Here is a 16847-nt window from a genome sequence, read left to right as displayed (position 1 = left end):
TTTCCTGAAACCGTACCATCTATGTCGCACATTCATCTTTCGAACCACGTTGGTTGAGCTGTCATTAATGACATTACTCAAGGGGAGGGGTAATAACTTCTGCAAATATTACATTACAATAGCTCATTTGCACATACAACAGAAAGCTGTTTAATACGCAAAAGGTGCTGAAGACACAAAAGCGGCATGATCTTTGAAATGTGACAGATGCATTGCGCTGCAATAGTAGGGATTCCCTCTATATTAGACTTCAGTGTTCCCCTGATTCACTTGAGCCCATACGCATATGTGCACTCTTCAAAAAGACATTAACGGCACTTATGTGTTAACATAAACACATAAAAGCTGTATTCTCCGATAGAACCCATGTGTGATAAAGCGTTTTCTCTTAACAGGCTTTAATCCCTTAAACGGCTGCATGCATGATTATGTGACGTTTGAAAACATGCATTTTCCAGAAGGCGGCTTCTGGAAAATGCACGGAAATACATAGTTTTCTTAAATGCATGTAAATGTGGTCAAAATGCTGACAAGAAACTACTTTATGCGTCTTTGCGATGCTCTTTGCGAATGTTCATTGGAACTACGGTTTTGGGAAACACCAAATCGTTTAACTATTTTGGTAACGATGGAACTTGCAACCATAGTTGGCTGGCAATGCTTTTGGGAAACGCATCCCTGAACGATTAGTTCACAATCCACCTATTTCTCTCAAGAACGTGCCAAGAAGATTTTAAATACACACAAAAAACATTGTGGTTGATTCCAAGGGCCACATCAACACTAACATGTTTTCAATTGAGAACGCATTGATTTTGCTGTTTATGCATCCCATTCACACTGGAACAGTGACAATTGTTTTCCTCCAGCAAAAACTGAGACTTGCAAAACACTCTCCAGTACAGAATACTTTGGAAAATGATGACACTAGTAAATACAACATGTGGACATGGCCTAAAGGTTACACAAACAGTTCTGAAAGACACAAAGCAAAACAAAAAGGAAACAGAGGAAAATATAGAACAACATCCATGAAAACTCACTGTGCATGAATTATGTGGCGGATGTGTGTGGTGGTGGATGGTGAAAAGGACTTGAAGATTGAGATGTCCACTTCCAGCTCAATGGTTTGATATTTCCATCATAGACAGCGAAGGAGACCCTGACAGTTGGGCTGCTGGAAGCCAGCTGTTTTCATGCTTTGAGAATTCGGGAATGTGCAGCCATGTTGAAGGATTGTTAGGAGATTATTAAGCAAAGTGACATGCAGAAAACATGGATCCAGTGATGGAAGAGTTTCCGCAGCCCACATGCAGTAGAACTTTGGCACGCAGTCAGCCATGATAATAATTTCAGCATCAATGCTGCTACAACAACACAGTTCCAGTTAATCATGCAACGCTAACTAAATCCAACAAGAATATGAATGTTGCCATATTTTGAAAAGTAGAAACACACAGTCCTGCTTGACTGAGGTTCTTGACTGAGTTACTCTTAAAGAGCCCATGAAATCGTTTTGTTCGCTGGGGCATATACAGATTTTGGTCCAATGAAAAGCTCTCGGCCCAATAAGAATGTCCCTCCCTCTCAAACAACGTACCATTGACTAGCTTTAGCAAGTAGCAAATCTGTGGGGCTTTGATGGAATACCTTCAAGCTCAAGATAAGGCAGAAAAGGTAATGATAAATGTGACGATAAAAGATTTTCCAACAAGCAAAGGTTTAACACACCAAACATTGCAGCTGGTTTTTATGCCTTACTGTATTATGCACAAAACGTAATAAACCGAGCGAGCTGATATACGGAATAATCAAACATGCTCTAAACTGTCTGTCCTCTCTCTCTCATATGCAGCATTGGGAAGTCTGATTCACTTTAGTGAATTAGTTTGTCCAGATAGTTCATTTCAATATACAGGTTCAATAAAAATATCCACCGATCAATTCTAAAACCTTCAGTTTAGTAAGCTTTAACAGGTATTAACAGTCCTTTTTGGAAGAATTAAAGCTAATCTTCTGTCCGTCTCGAAGCCTGTACTCCATTCAACCGCTACAAAGGCAGGCGTCAGCATTAGTTATTGATATGCATCAAGTAATGCACCTAGAGCAAAATAGACAGTCAAATTAAAATTTTAATATTCATCGAATTTAAGATAAAAATGCACTTACGAATGCTCCAATGAACAAAAACTAAATAGGTGTGCAAAAACAAATAGGTGAACAAAATAGTTAAAATACATAAAACCTAAAAATGTAAGTTCTGTCATATTTACTCACACTCATGCCATTCCAAACCCATATACATAGAAAACAAAAGGAGATATTTTAAAGAATGTCTATATTGCTGATCTCTGATTTGCCTGTAATAGCAGTTGATCGTGACTCTCTTTAAAGCTTAAGCACCCAAAAGTGTAAATGCAGTCCATTTGAGTCGCGCTTTATATTCCAAGTCTTCTGAAGGCATATGTTCAATGTGTATGATAAACAGAAAAATCAGCGAGCCTGTTTACATGCACAGCAATATGCTGATAACTCCCAAAAATCGTCTTTTCAAAAGCAAAACTGACAAAGAAAACCATGTTTACATGAGATTCTCTGCTTTTTACATCAAACTGTGAAGAGGCATGCACACAACAATTGTGCACACTGGATAAGCTGGAAAGAACACCGGTGCAAAATGGGCAAAAACCTACCTGTGTCAACCGGTTTATTCTTGAGCCGTTTATGATCTTACACCAATAAAGGAAAGCTGTTAATTACATGAACACACACATCGTCAGCTTATTAAGCATAATCGGTGTAAGAACGTGGATGAAAATGAGTCCAAATTAAGTAAGGCAACACATCAATAACACCAAACCTCATTGGTTCATGTGTCATGATGTCATGACGTTTGGTCACGAGAAACGCAAGAACAGGTGCATTTTAAGGAAGTATCTTTCTCATCATGTACATACCACACATAGTGTAAGAAAGACCTATGAACTGATTACCAATTAAAAGAATATAAGAACGCATTTTATTTGCAACATGCAAACATTTGAATTATAGAAATAAAAAAATAAAAAATTCATTTTGGTGACATAGTACCTGGTGGCAAAAATGTATACCGTCATACCGCCCAGCCCTAGCTCAGTGTATACTATAAACTTTACAATACATACATTGGAAAATCATATCATCACAAACATCTCTTAAAGATTAATGTATGCCAAATAAAAGTTATCAACCCCTGCTTGTATTGTATACTAAACATATGGCTTTTCAGTCCGAATGCACTTTCACAAACAAATCAACCAAACTCTTGCAATGTAAGCCTTTTTCCAACATGCACATAAAACAGGCTTTACTTACCCTTTGAAAGCAATAGGCAAACTGTGCCGTCCACCCCTGCATGACCTCAGAGAGCAAGAGGGCATGTTAAACCACACGCTGCATGTGTGCAGAGCATTGGACGTGTTTTAAGAAATGGTCTTGTCACCTTTTGCACTGAAAAAGGAAAAAATGAAACAATATCTCTTTAGTGGATGCTTGCATTTATCTTTGAATTCAACCAAGCACCAACAGTACACATCAAGTCACTTTAAAATGGGGAAAAAAGGCTTTAGGAAGAAATGTAACCTGCAGCGTATCGCACAGTCATCTAAGAAGCATTAGCTGTATGGTTTGTTTACCCGCATGAGCACTTATGAATCTCAAGGGTGCCACAGCCCGTGTCTAACTCACCCCCGAGGGCCTGTGAGACTTTTTCACAACAAAATGAAATTTTATGGCATGCGAGATTAGCCGACACTAATGCAAGGTCAAAAATAATAGAATCAATACGTAGGTTTGACCATGTTAACATTTACAGAAAATTACAGGCTCAAAAGCGCTGTCGAAAACAGAATGAAATGAGTCTCAGCTGAATTTGAATTGATGTATTTTCATTATTTCTCATAATTTGACTTTTTTGTGTACTGTGTCGGTCAGCGACCATGGTTTATCACCCTTTGTGTGCATAAAAGCGTGCGTGTGGGGGGATGGGTGGAATGGAGACAGGTTTGTTTTGTTGACGAGAAAAACATTTTTTTAGGTTTCAAACAGGTAATTACAAGGGTATTTGCTATAAATGTTGTTTATGGGGACATTCTTAGTGTCCCCATAATTCAAATTGCTTAAAAAACATACTAAAAAGTGTTTTTGAGTTTTTGTGAGGTTTAGGGGATAGAATCTATAGTTCATTACATTACTACACAGTGTGTGTGTGTGTGTGTGTGTGTGTGTGTGTGTGTGTGTGTGTGTGTGTGTGTGTGTGTGTGTGTGTAAAACTATGTGAAGTAAAGGCTAAATGCATGGCAGGGTCAATGTACTGCTGTCAGCTTCCAAAGACTTCTCTCGGCCAGTCAAATTGACACATCTTAATTGATTAATGACACTAACGGTGTTAAGGAGAATCATGTGACCTTGATTTATAAACCGTACTGAAGCTTTCAAACCTGTTTTACAGTAAGATAAAAACAACAACTGTCCACTGAGCTTGTGTGATAAAATAAATTAAATAAATTAAAATAAGGAATTTTCCCTATTCATCAAATTCCCAATTTTAGAAAAAATACAAAATAAAAAAATAAATACAACAAAAATCAACTCTGTCGCCTTTGGTATTAAAACCATTTTTTTAATACTTTACTGAAAAAAAAAAAAAAATATGGTAATTTTGGCAAAACCTGTCATTAAAAACCTGTCCTGGTCATATTTAACCCCAAATCAATACATAACAAAACAATATACAGTATATGTGAAATTATATTTTGCATATGTGAAAGAAAATGAAGCCTACATTTCGGACCATTAATATTTTTATTTTTTGACAATATTTTCAGGAAATTAAGCACATTTTACCCTCCAATTCTCATTATAATAATGCATCTAGACATTTTAATTGTACTACTCCCATTGTTTCAATAATGATTTATTAAATAATTATTAATCTGCCTATTAGATCATTAAAAAATGTCCACTGAAAAATGCCATATTTTGCCCAACTTTTAATTACAGCAATTTCTTGCAAGTCCTTTGAAACAAAGTATGCAGTTAATATTTTTATGATTTTATTTTTTTAATGTTAGTTGTAATGTAACATGCACAATGATTTATCCAATTAAGCAGAGAGAACTGTGCTATTAATTATGTAAAACACTTTAATAAAATGAATAATACATAATTTTTCACATTGATGTAATGACAACTGGGGGGTAAAATGTAAACAACTTTCATAAAAATAGTGTCTCAGCTGTCAAAACCCTTAATAGCCTTACAAATAGGCTTAATTTTCTATATGCAAAATATTATTTATTTGTTTCTTTTGATTTTGGAGTTAAAGTTTGAAGAAATCTGGAAGTTGTTCATGCAATTACATAATTCATTTTCCTTATTAACATCTTTAACCTTGCGTGACCCGCGCCCACATGCGTGGACGTTGTATTTTGGCTTTGCTATACGCAACGCATAATTTAAATGTATAAAAGCCGACTGAATACTGTTCACAACACTCTAGACTGTCATTTAAGGGCTAAACTACTGTCACATCAAGTCACAAAAAACAACAGCATGCCGTAGATTTCTGTGAAGCGCTTCTACAGATGCAGTGCCAACAAAAGTGCCTCTGTTAAGAAATCTATTTAAGTTTTTTTATTGAAACCTATTTGGATGTAAAGAGTAGAGTCTCTAGTTTCGTTTGATATGCCACTTTAAAGAATTTTTCGCGCATCAGCACTCTGATAAACATGATGTCCACATATGTGGAAATTGGCACTGCATTTCCTCAAAAGTAAAAAAATATACGTGTTAAATAACTTTCAACTCTCACACATCTGTGGGTTATTTCTCTTCATTCTAATATACATTTTGTTATATTTTATTTTGTTATCACTGTACAGTATGATTCTATTCATTAACAATAGTAAATGCATTCCTATATATTTACTCTCAATCGCATTGAGAATAAATTGGTTCATCCAAAAGCTGAAAAAATGCAGAGTTTTATATGGAGTTAGGATGAAAATAAATTACATTTCAAACTGTTCTGAGACCAGTGCAGACAGACAGCACACTGGAGGTTAAGTCATTCACTAAAAAGGGAGCAAGGGAGCATTCAAAATCTTTCTATGCAGCTGGACATTACTTTGAATATGAATTATTTATTCATCTTTACAGAAAATCAGCTAAAATGTCTGTTACGTCTCAAAAACATGAATAACCAACACACCTGGATACATAAACAATTTGATGAAAAAACTCTGACTCTCTAAAACTTGGGGTTATTTAAAATTTCACAATGTAGTCTCTTTGTCCACATGTGTGGACATACATTTTTAGGAAACTATTTGCATTATTTTATTTTTTGCTTGTATATTAGGTGCTACTAGTTACAAATCAAAAAGGGAAATGGAAAATGCACACAGCAGTCACGCGGGGGTCTCAAGAGGTTAAGGAATTAAAACGAACATTTCTATTAATCTTTGAGCTGTAATCATTTTCCACAGAAGAGAGAAAGTCATACACATTTTTCATTTTTAGATAAACTATCCCTTAAAGGATCCCACAAACATTCGAAGGACCACCAAAGCAAATCAGTATTTTGATTTGATCATTATTGCTCAATATATGTCAGTATCAACTCATGGCTCATGGGTGAGTGTTGTGGGCAGGGGCACTGGACTGCGGTTAATGATGGACCTGAGTAACAGGGGCCCACAGAAAGGCTTCATTGATGTTCCATTATATTATAATTTGTTATATGTAGAGAAATGACATGCTATTGCAATAAAAGACTGCAAAAATGGGGAGTTCCCCTATAATCTGCCTTATCTCCTCCCATGTTAGCGAGGCTTAACACACATCTCATGTTAACACCTGGCATGAGCCAAATGCAAAATATATATATATATATATTTGGAGATAAAACGGAAATGTTCACCAGGTGGTAGATAACATTATTAGCAACTGCATCATTACATGCTTTTCATTAAACCGTGAACAACAATCAGATGCTTGCTTAATAAAGTGACTTGCACAATTCAAATCAAACTGTCATCATTTGCCACCATTCAAACATATACTGTATAAAAATATATTACTTCAGTGCAATATTTACAATCAGAAGTTTATCTATGATGCTGTATTTTCCTCACATTAAGCCAATAAAGGATATGTGAGGAACAAAATCACCTGTCGTAGCACTCAGATGCGAATGTCTATTTAAAGAGACAGTACCAATTTAGCATGTGTTCGGAGTATCAATGTAAATAACTGTAAATGGAAAAAAGTATGCATGTAAACAATAAACATGTTACAAATATATATATATATATATATATATATATATATATATATATATATATATATATATATATGCAAAATAATGTATTTTACATTTAAGTTAGATGGAAATTGTTACCAAAATACACCTAGAATCTGGAAACCTGTAACAATACCCAGGCCAGCCCTAGTTTGGACCCTGTGTAAATATCAGTTAGCAAGTTAAGACTTTCTAAAACTACCTCAGAGCAGAAAAGTCTCAGGATATACTGAACAACCAGGCACTCATGTATTTCAGAAATGTTATGGTGACTTTTCCAACAAGAAAACTCGTGAATTTATACATGTATAATTGATTTTGTTAGTAGGCTTTTTTTTTTTGTGCAATATTTAGCTTGATACAAACAATATTTGCATTTGAAAATAAAAAGTTGTGAATTAACACTGTTAAATATCCATCTAAAATATCTATGCTGGATATTATCCCCACCACGAACCCAAATTGGTCAGGGGGCCCTAAAATAGTTCTGTGCCCCGGGCCCAAATTTTGGTGCAATGCAATTTTGGAAGCGTCTGTTCAGATCTACTGTCACTCTCCCCCTGAAATGAAAACAGCAGTTATGAATGAGCTTCTCTCAGCTGCCATTGTTCTATCAAGTGTTTTTATTGCTGTCATTATAGCTTAACATCGCACTGTTAATTCTGTTAATTAAAAAGCTGATTGCTTTTGCCAGTCTGTGATCTCCATTTGGTGAGTCCATATGGTAGGAGATTACTTGTTGTAAATTTCAATGAAGTCGTATCAGTGCCCGGATACATATTCTTAGGCAGTACAAGTCCTGAAATTAAGCCTATAAAATCTCAATTATATTTCCCTGTGCATTTGTTTTGTATACCTCCATTTCACGTAACGGCTTTCTTTTAAAACAATTGTGAGGTGCCTTTCTGTCTACATAGGCAGCTGTCTATTAAGGCGGCATCCTACCCATCATGGAACCTCATAAGTGACCGTTTTGGAAAGGGAGCGGAATTTTATCCTTAACAGATGAGGTTTTTAAGGTTAATGGGTCAATGACATGACACTATTTTTCATGTATTTTTTTTATCAATAAAATTACGCAAAATACATAAAAAATGCTATTCACATGAAACTACATTTCTCGACGCGTCTGCCTATTGGATTCATTTTTTTGCTAAGCATGTCGGAATGCATTCTAGCATTGGCTTCTCATCTCAAGTATACAATGCTGTTTTTCAATTTGGCCCAAAAAAAAAAGTACAATGATTCAAATGGACAGCCTTTGCATCTTAAAACCCCACCCAAGTGATCACGAAGTGATAGTAGCATTGATCGTCAACACTAGCAAACCTGCAACAAAAAACAGGACCACTGTATGGAATCCAGCCGTCAGCAAAAACAAAAACCCCTTTTGTCACAAAGCATGTCCATAAATCAGACTGACACAAAGGCTGATAGTCTCTGATAGGGTGTTTTTATTGGTGCCCTGTGGCTCTATGGGAGAGATGCTGTGACTGCTCACATATGCTACCTGAATCTCATAAGTATCCCATAAACTGATGCCACACAAACTTGGGAGGCATTTCAAACCAATGATTTGCAAAGAAAAGTCACCAAGGGTTCACCGTTCCTCAATTAAATCCCTTTAGAAATGTGTTTTCAGCAGGACAGATGCAATGAAGGTACTGTGCAAGATTCCGCAGTGAATGTCTGGATCATTCCTGTAATGCAGTACATTTGAAACTCTGTAAATGTAAGAAATAATGAATTAGCCTGTGTTTTTAAGACAGACAGACAGAGAGATAGACAGAGATGAAAGAGAGAGACAGTTAAAGAAGTTTAAAGGCATTGTGTGTGTTTGTTTACATTTGAATTTTTGACAGTAGGTGTTTAAAGACCAATTCACACTGCTCCAACAAATGCCAACAAACATGTTTGTTGTGTTTTGACGGATCAGTGTGTTCAACCTGTTGGCGTTCGTTGGTGTCTGTTTTCACAGATTCAGCATGTTCAATCAGCGTTTGTCGGGTCTTCGAATGTTTGAGCAGTCTGGCATGATTTTCCAACAAACTCCAACAGACTCTGACATAATCTGACTTCAGCGTGAACCGTCGCAATGATAATGAGGAAAGTGTCCCTGTCAGCTCATAGAAAAGGAATGCGCATGGCCACAACTGCACTGGTAGATCAGGAGAAATGCATTCCCACGTGAGGAAATATGTACAAATAAGCAAGACACGGACAGAGATTAATTTGTGCTGAAGAGCTCTTTTCACCTGCATGAAAAACACAGATCCTTTATTTCTTTATTGATGTCTTTGAATGAAAAAATTTCCAGAAAACACAAAACATTTTTAAAACATAGTTGTGTTTACTGTAATAGGTTATATAATAGTGTCTCTACATGCTAAACATGTTTCATTAGTTGTACCTAATGTTTATATATTAAATCGCGCATGTTTGGCTTCATTCGCAACCTCTACCTTGTCAGTCGCATTCAAAGGTTAACAACGGCACGCAAAGACACAAGTTTGTTGATGTTTGTTGGATCAGTTTGAGCATGACAGTTTTGTTTCTCAGCATTCTAAATACAACAGCCAACTTTAGAATGTTGGAGGTGTTTGAGTCTGTTGGTGTCTGTTGGGGCAGTGTGAACTGGCCTTAACAGTTGGTATGTTTAAACATTCCTTCAACGTAAATCTATGGGAATTTTCCCATATTTTTGACCGTCTGCTGTGCAAAACCATCATTCCGATCGAGGGAGGGAGGGATGGATAGAAAAGAAAAAGTGACAGATGATAGAGAGAAAAGGAATGGACAGACAGACAGAAAGACAGATAGATAGATGACAAACAGACAGATAGATAGATGACAGACAGATAGATGACAGACAGACAGACAGACAGAAAGATAGATGACAGACAGACAGAAAGATAGATGACAGAGAGACAGATAGACAAACAGACAGACAGACAGATAGATAGATAACTGACAGACAGATAGATAACAGACAGACAGATTGTTGACAGACAGACAGATTGATGACAGACAGACATATAGATAGACGACAGACAGACAGACAGACAGATAGATAACAGACAAATAGATAGATAGATGACAGACAGATAGACAGACAGATAGATAACAGACAGACAGATTGATGACAGACAGACATATTGATGACAGACAGACAGATAGATAGACAGACAGATAGAAGACAGACAGACAGACAGACAGATAGATAGAAAGACAGACAAATATACAGACAGACAGATAGATAACAGACAGACAGACAGACAGATAGAAGACAGACAGACAGATAGATAGAAAGACAGACAGACAAATATACAGACAGACAGATAGATAACAGACAGACAGACAGATAGATAGAAAGACAGACAGACAAATATACAGACAGACAGATAGATAACAGACAGACAGACAGATAGAAGACAGACAGACAGATAGACAGACAAATAGACAGACAGACAGATAGATAACAGACAGACAGACAGATAGATAGACAGACAGACAAATAGACAGACAGACAGATAGATAACAGACAGACAGATAGATAACAGACAGACAGATAGATAACAGACAGACAGATAGATAACAGACAGACAGACAGATCTATGCACTGTCAGAAATAATTTGGTTTAACTTAAAAAAGTAAGTAACCTGGTCGATTAAAAGTTAATTTAAAATAAATTTTGATAATAAAATAAAATAAATAAATAATAATTTGAATAAAATGTATAGTAAAAGTTAGTGGAATTATTATGTTTGCTATTTTATCAGTGCATTGCCACTGTGCCATTATTTTACTAACAATAAAAACACAAATTCTTATGTTATCTGAACACAGTGAAAGTTGATTTGGCAAAAAATATAAAGTTAACAAATCATGGAAATAATTTGTACGTTGTGGTGTATCATGCTCTATTATATACTGTAGCATTTGTCTCAATGAAATGTTTTAAACTGAGAAAAATCCCTAAAATACCATAAAATATAATAGAACTCATAAAATCCATTGCTAATACTTACTGATGTGCTGTTGTTTTCTCTCCTAAATGATGCCACTTCCTTAAGGATGATGTCATTAAGGAACTGTATTTTGCTAAAGGAAACTTTCAAAAGACTAACCGGATACATTAAACCAATATTACCAATTAAAACGTTTTGTTTGGCACATTTTGATTAAAGAAATGAAATGCAAAAATGGCTATATCTGCTCAAACCGAAGTAATGAAATAATTTTAAATCCAAACCCGTGTTCATTCAAATGTGATATTTTGAAGAAGAAAAAATATAACAAATATGATTTCCATCTTTACAAGTGTATCCAATATCCTAAAGGGAAAGTTCACCCAAATATACTAAATAAATAATTCTGTCATTTACTCGCTTACATATTGTTTTAAACATATATGACCTTCTCTCTTATGTGGAACAAAAAAAGGAGATGTTAGGCAGAATGTTAGACAGCCTCAGTCACTATTCACTTGCATTGCATGGACAAATGATGCATTGAAAGTGAATGATGCTACCTAACATCTCCTTTTGTGTTCACTGAAGAAAACTAAGACCTACAGGTTTGGAGCAATATAGGAAAGATTAAATGATGACAGGATTTACATTTTTTGGGTGAACTGTCCCTTTAAGATGTATAATAAGGACATGAAAATGTACTGCATAGGAGGAATGACCCAGCCGCTATATAAGACAGCTGCTTAGCTGCAAGGTGACTTATCAATTACAATGGATGGAAATAAAGAGTGCACGTCCACCAGGAAAACTCTGAGCACTGACAGAAGGCTTCTAATCTGCGTGTGTGGTAAGGTTTGGGTGGTTTACGTGGACATTTTCTTTAGGTTACAAACTGGTAATTACAAGGGTATTATGCTATAAATGTGGTTTATGAGGACATTTCTAGTGTCCACATAATTCAAATCGCTTAAAAAACATACAGAATTATTATTTTTTGAAAATTTAGAAATGCAGAAAGTTTTTTTGTGAGGGTTAGATTTAGGGTATAGAATCTATAGTTTGTACAGTATAAAAATCATTATGTCTATAGGGAGTCCTCATAAGTATAGCCGAACCAACATGCGTGTGTGTGTGTGTGTGTGTGTGTGTGTGTGTGTGTGTGTGTGTGTGTGTGTGTGTGTGTGTGTGTATTACTCTTAAAATGTATGCTTCTACACTTCCCGTAAGGCTGTCTGTGTCTTTGTGTTCCAAAAATTCCACTCCTCATGTCAGATGGACAGATTGTGACGGCAATGAGCAAGAGAGAAGGAGGTTTGTTATGCAAGTTTGGCCTACTATTCCATCTAAAGTGGACATTTCCTGGCCATAGGCAGTTTGTTGAACTATTTAAGGGTGTCATGAAAAGCTGTTTGTGAGTGACCTCTCAATAACCATTAGCATTTAGGTACAGTACACATGGCCATGAATCTCACAAAATACTTTAAAATGTATTAAATCATTTTATTATGTCTCTCATTAAGTTTTAGTTATACATGACCATATCTATCATACAACTCGTACACTAATATCAGAGTCTTCCAACATGGCAAATTCGTAAGATATCGTATAACTTGGCTCGAATGAAAAGGTTTGACTTTTCATCCCATAGAGACCAGAGCAACCAATCAACAAACAGATTTGAAATGAATATTGTACAGGCATCAAATTTTAGCTTGCATTTTATTCAACAATTTATTTAAAAAAAGGAACCGTCTGTGACTCATTACATATTATTTTATGCAATGCAAATGACTGATGCATGTCAATAACCTGTCATACGCTTCCCTCGCCTGATTTTTTTCTATTAAATCATGGTTAGATTTAGGGTTTGGGAAAGGAGTTAGACTTTATGGTTAGGTTTAGGGTTGGGTTAAGGGTTAAACTTAGGACAAATCGTAATAACATTATTCGTTGGTTCAAAAAGTTGTACGTTTTTATATGAGCCTTATTCGATTTCTTACGATTTCACCATCTCATAGTATTATTACCACTTGTCATTAGACCGGGATAAGTCTTATGATATGATATGACAGTTTTATGTCAGAAACAGACTGAAATTAAGTCCTTATTCTCTGCAAACCGAGCCTGTGAGTTGAACTCAAGAACCGTCTGATTCGTGAACAAATCATTTAGACTGTTTTTTTTTTTTTGCAAGCTATCATATGACTTCAAAAGACTTGGAATATATGTTATGGTACTTTTGCATCATTTTATAAGCTTTAAAGCTTCAGCTTTTTCATGGGGAATGCATTGAGAAAGAGTGCTGTAGTATGACTTAAGAAGACTTGGAATACACTGTAACGACCAAGTCTTATGCACCATTTTATAAACATTTATGGTACTTTTGTACCTTTTTTAAACTTGAAAGCTTCAGCTTTATCACGGGGAATGCATTGAGAAAACGTGCTATAGTATGACTTAAGAAGACTTGGAATACACTGTAACGACCAAGTCTTATGCACCATTTTATAAACGTTTATGGTAGTTTGCACCTTTTTTAAGCTTGAAAGCTTTAGCCTTGTTCATGGGGAATGCATGGAAAAAGAGTATGCGAAAAGAAATGTACTGTATCTACAAAATGACTCTGTTTGTGTTTTAAAGGAAGAATAAAAGTCTAACATTTTCAGAATGACACAAGGATGAGTAAACAATAACTGCATTTTTCATTTTTGGCTGAATTATTCCTCTAATCATGTTTTCCATGATATCTCTGCTTTAAATGACAAGTATAAACATATGCATACATAGAAAATACATTTTCCAGCCAATAACTATGCATCTGCACACTGTGGTCATGTGATAAGGATTTGACTGTTTTATTCCAGAAATTTCAATAGGCCTGTCAATCATTTTGTGTGTTCTTATTGTAGTTGCAGGTGATTATTGAGGTTTAATACCATTTTAATGTCATGTTGTTCATAAGAGTTTTCAGTTGAGGGTGCTATTTTGCTGCTATTGTTTTTGATAAACGTTCCAACGGCTCAGCTTTTGGAAATTCTAGAACATCTAAAATCGCTTACAACACCTTGAACATACAACATTTAAACAAGATATATTTGCTTGATAAGCAAAATGACACAAGGACAGTATGTCTACGCAAATGTGAGTGATTACGCCAACACGCGGTCCGGTTAAACATGCTTAATGTGCATTTTTGCGTTAGTATAAACCTTAGTACTCAAGGGATCGATAGAGTTACCTTCAAAAGTATGTGCCATTAAACTGGATGTGTTATTATTCAGGCAAGTTGCTATTAATATATATTCAAAGGTGTGGTCACACATGCCTTTGCACATCAGAATCCGTGGGCGAAGATGACGTGGGCGGATGCTGAGCGCGTGTGAAATAAGAAAAACTGGGGGGGAAAAAACTGCCAAGCAGCCACTTTTTAAAGCTGCATTTCATACACTGGCAGAGTGAAGTTGATAAGAAACTCGCCACTAAAATGATATCCTTGTCCATTGTGTATGTTCAGTGTGGCTGTATAGAAAGCACTACCAAGCCAAGCAACTTCCTACTGGTCATTCACCAAACTTGAACTCCACGTGAAATCCGCAAGGGGAAATTCATCACCACTGGAAGTCCAATGCGTGTAATTCATGATTGCGCAGATTCCTATTGAGATGACTGTATTTCGCTCACAGAATTTCGCCATGTAAAGGTATGTGTGACTGCGCCTTAACTTAATTGCTCAGTAATATTCTCTTCAAGCGGTTGCTCCACCATGACAGTAGTTGAACTGAAACAGAAAACTCACCGTGGGCATAGAAGCAGACGGTTTACACTAATGCCCGCTATAGCGCTCCTTGTGTCAATGTTGAGAATGCAACGTGTGCTTGCGATGTGTTATGAATTGGGGTCTGACACATTTTGGAATGCAACAACGCACAAAACCAAACTTGCATAGCTAGAAGTGCCTGCGTTCACATATTTGCTAATGATGGGAAGATCGGATCATTTTACTGACTTGGATCTTTGAGTCTCATTCAGCAAAATGAACAAATCTTTATTCATCATTTCGATCATTTGAGAAGAATTAAATTAAAATGTAAAATTTTCAATAGCCAAATCCCCCCAACACGTCTACTTAAGCAAACTTTGATTATAGTCCCAATAAGGATAAAATGATAATGCAGCCAAAGACAAATTATGAGAAACAGAAATGATTAGTTCAACTGTGGAATGTTCTTTTCCGAGTCGTTCGTTGTTTTGTCACGTGACAGCCATATACGCTATGCAGTTTTCATGTAAATAACGAACGGAGGTTGTGCAACATGCATGCACGCCCAACACAAAATGAACAAATCACTCTCTGAGACTACTCGTTCTTCTGAGTCACATAAAAGATTCATTCAAAATGAACTAATCACTAATATTTGCACAGAGTATGTTTCAAACGTGTCTTGTTTTCAGATAAATCCAACAACATTTTGTGAGGTTTATGCTTAAAACAAGAAAAAAAAAGTAACATAAACTTTTTTCAATGGAATTTTGAGCATAAAAATTACAATTAACAATTAAAACTAATCTATATTTAATATTTTGTCATTTTGCACCAAATATATCAAAATTATCAACATTTACCAAATATTAGACACAAGCACACAATAAGATAATTATTTTTTGCAGTGTAAACGCAAGTTCATCCAAATTAATTTCTCAATCATAAAATGCCAAACTATTCTCACTTGCTCATGGCTTTTACAAGTTGTGAAATGGCTTTTATATCCTCTCATGTCCAACAGTTGCTCTTAATCCCTGACCTGCCCAGACCCTGAGGCACCAGACCACCACACCTCTCGTCTCCAGCAGCAGAATGCTGTCACAACTGACGTGTCAAGTGGAGAGGAAGGCATGTTTGACCCAGCAGAGTGAGGACTGGCCTACTTTAGATGATTCTTCTCATTTCTTCATACCTGCTCTCTCATGCCTCAACTCAATATCTGCATCTGAGGGATTTGTTAACTTGGAAGTCTCTAAATGTAGACCTAATAAGGCTTTGAGTTTGTGTGACCAAGCTCGGACAGGACAGGGCATTCCTATCTTAAACAGTTCATTATTCAGGCTGAATAACAGATTAACAGTGGTATGTGACTGACTTTACTAAATATGTCAGCAGGTTTTGACAGTCAAAGGAATCGTTCATCCACAAATGGAAATGTGGAAATGGAAAAATTGAAATTTTGTCATTATTTACTCTACATTTCTGAAACCAAAAAAATAGATAAGTATCGCACTAACTAAAGAGCAACATGTGTCACTTATTTGTCCAAATAATGTATTTTGAAGCTTTTTTATGTGAATAAATAAAGGTACAACTCTAGTTTTAACATCATTTTGTACTTCAGACCTTTGTTTTGTTGGACAAGAAAAACTAGCTTTATACCATGTGACCCACATTTGGTTTTTGCCAATTGAAGATGGGTAACATTTAACAATATATGCATGGAGCCACACTGAGTGCCCCCCATATCTGGAGTTTAACCATTTAGGG

The sequence above is a fragment of the Xyrauchen texanus genome, chromosome 25 (genome assembly GCF_025860055.1).
Source record: "Xyrauchen texanus isolate HMW12.3.18 chromosome 25, RBS_HiC_50CHRs, whole genome shotgun sequence".
In the NCBI taxonomy this organism is placed as follows: domain Eukaryota; kingdom Metazoa; phylum Chordata; class Actinopteri; order Cypriniformes; family Catostomidae; genus Xyrauchen; species Xyrauchen texanus.
This window is presented reverse-complemented; position numbering follows the sequence as displayed.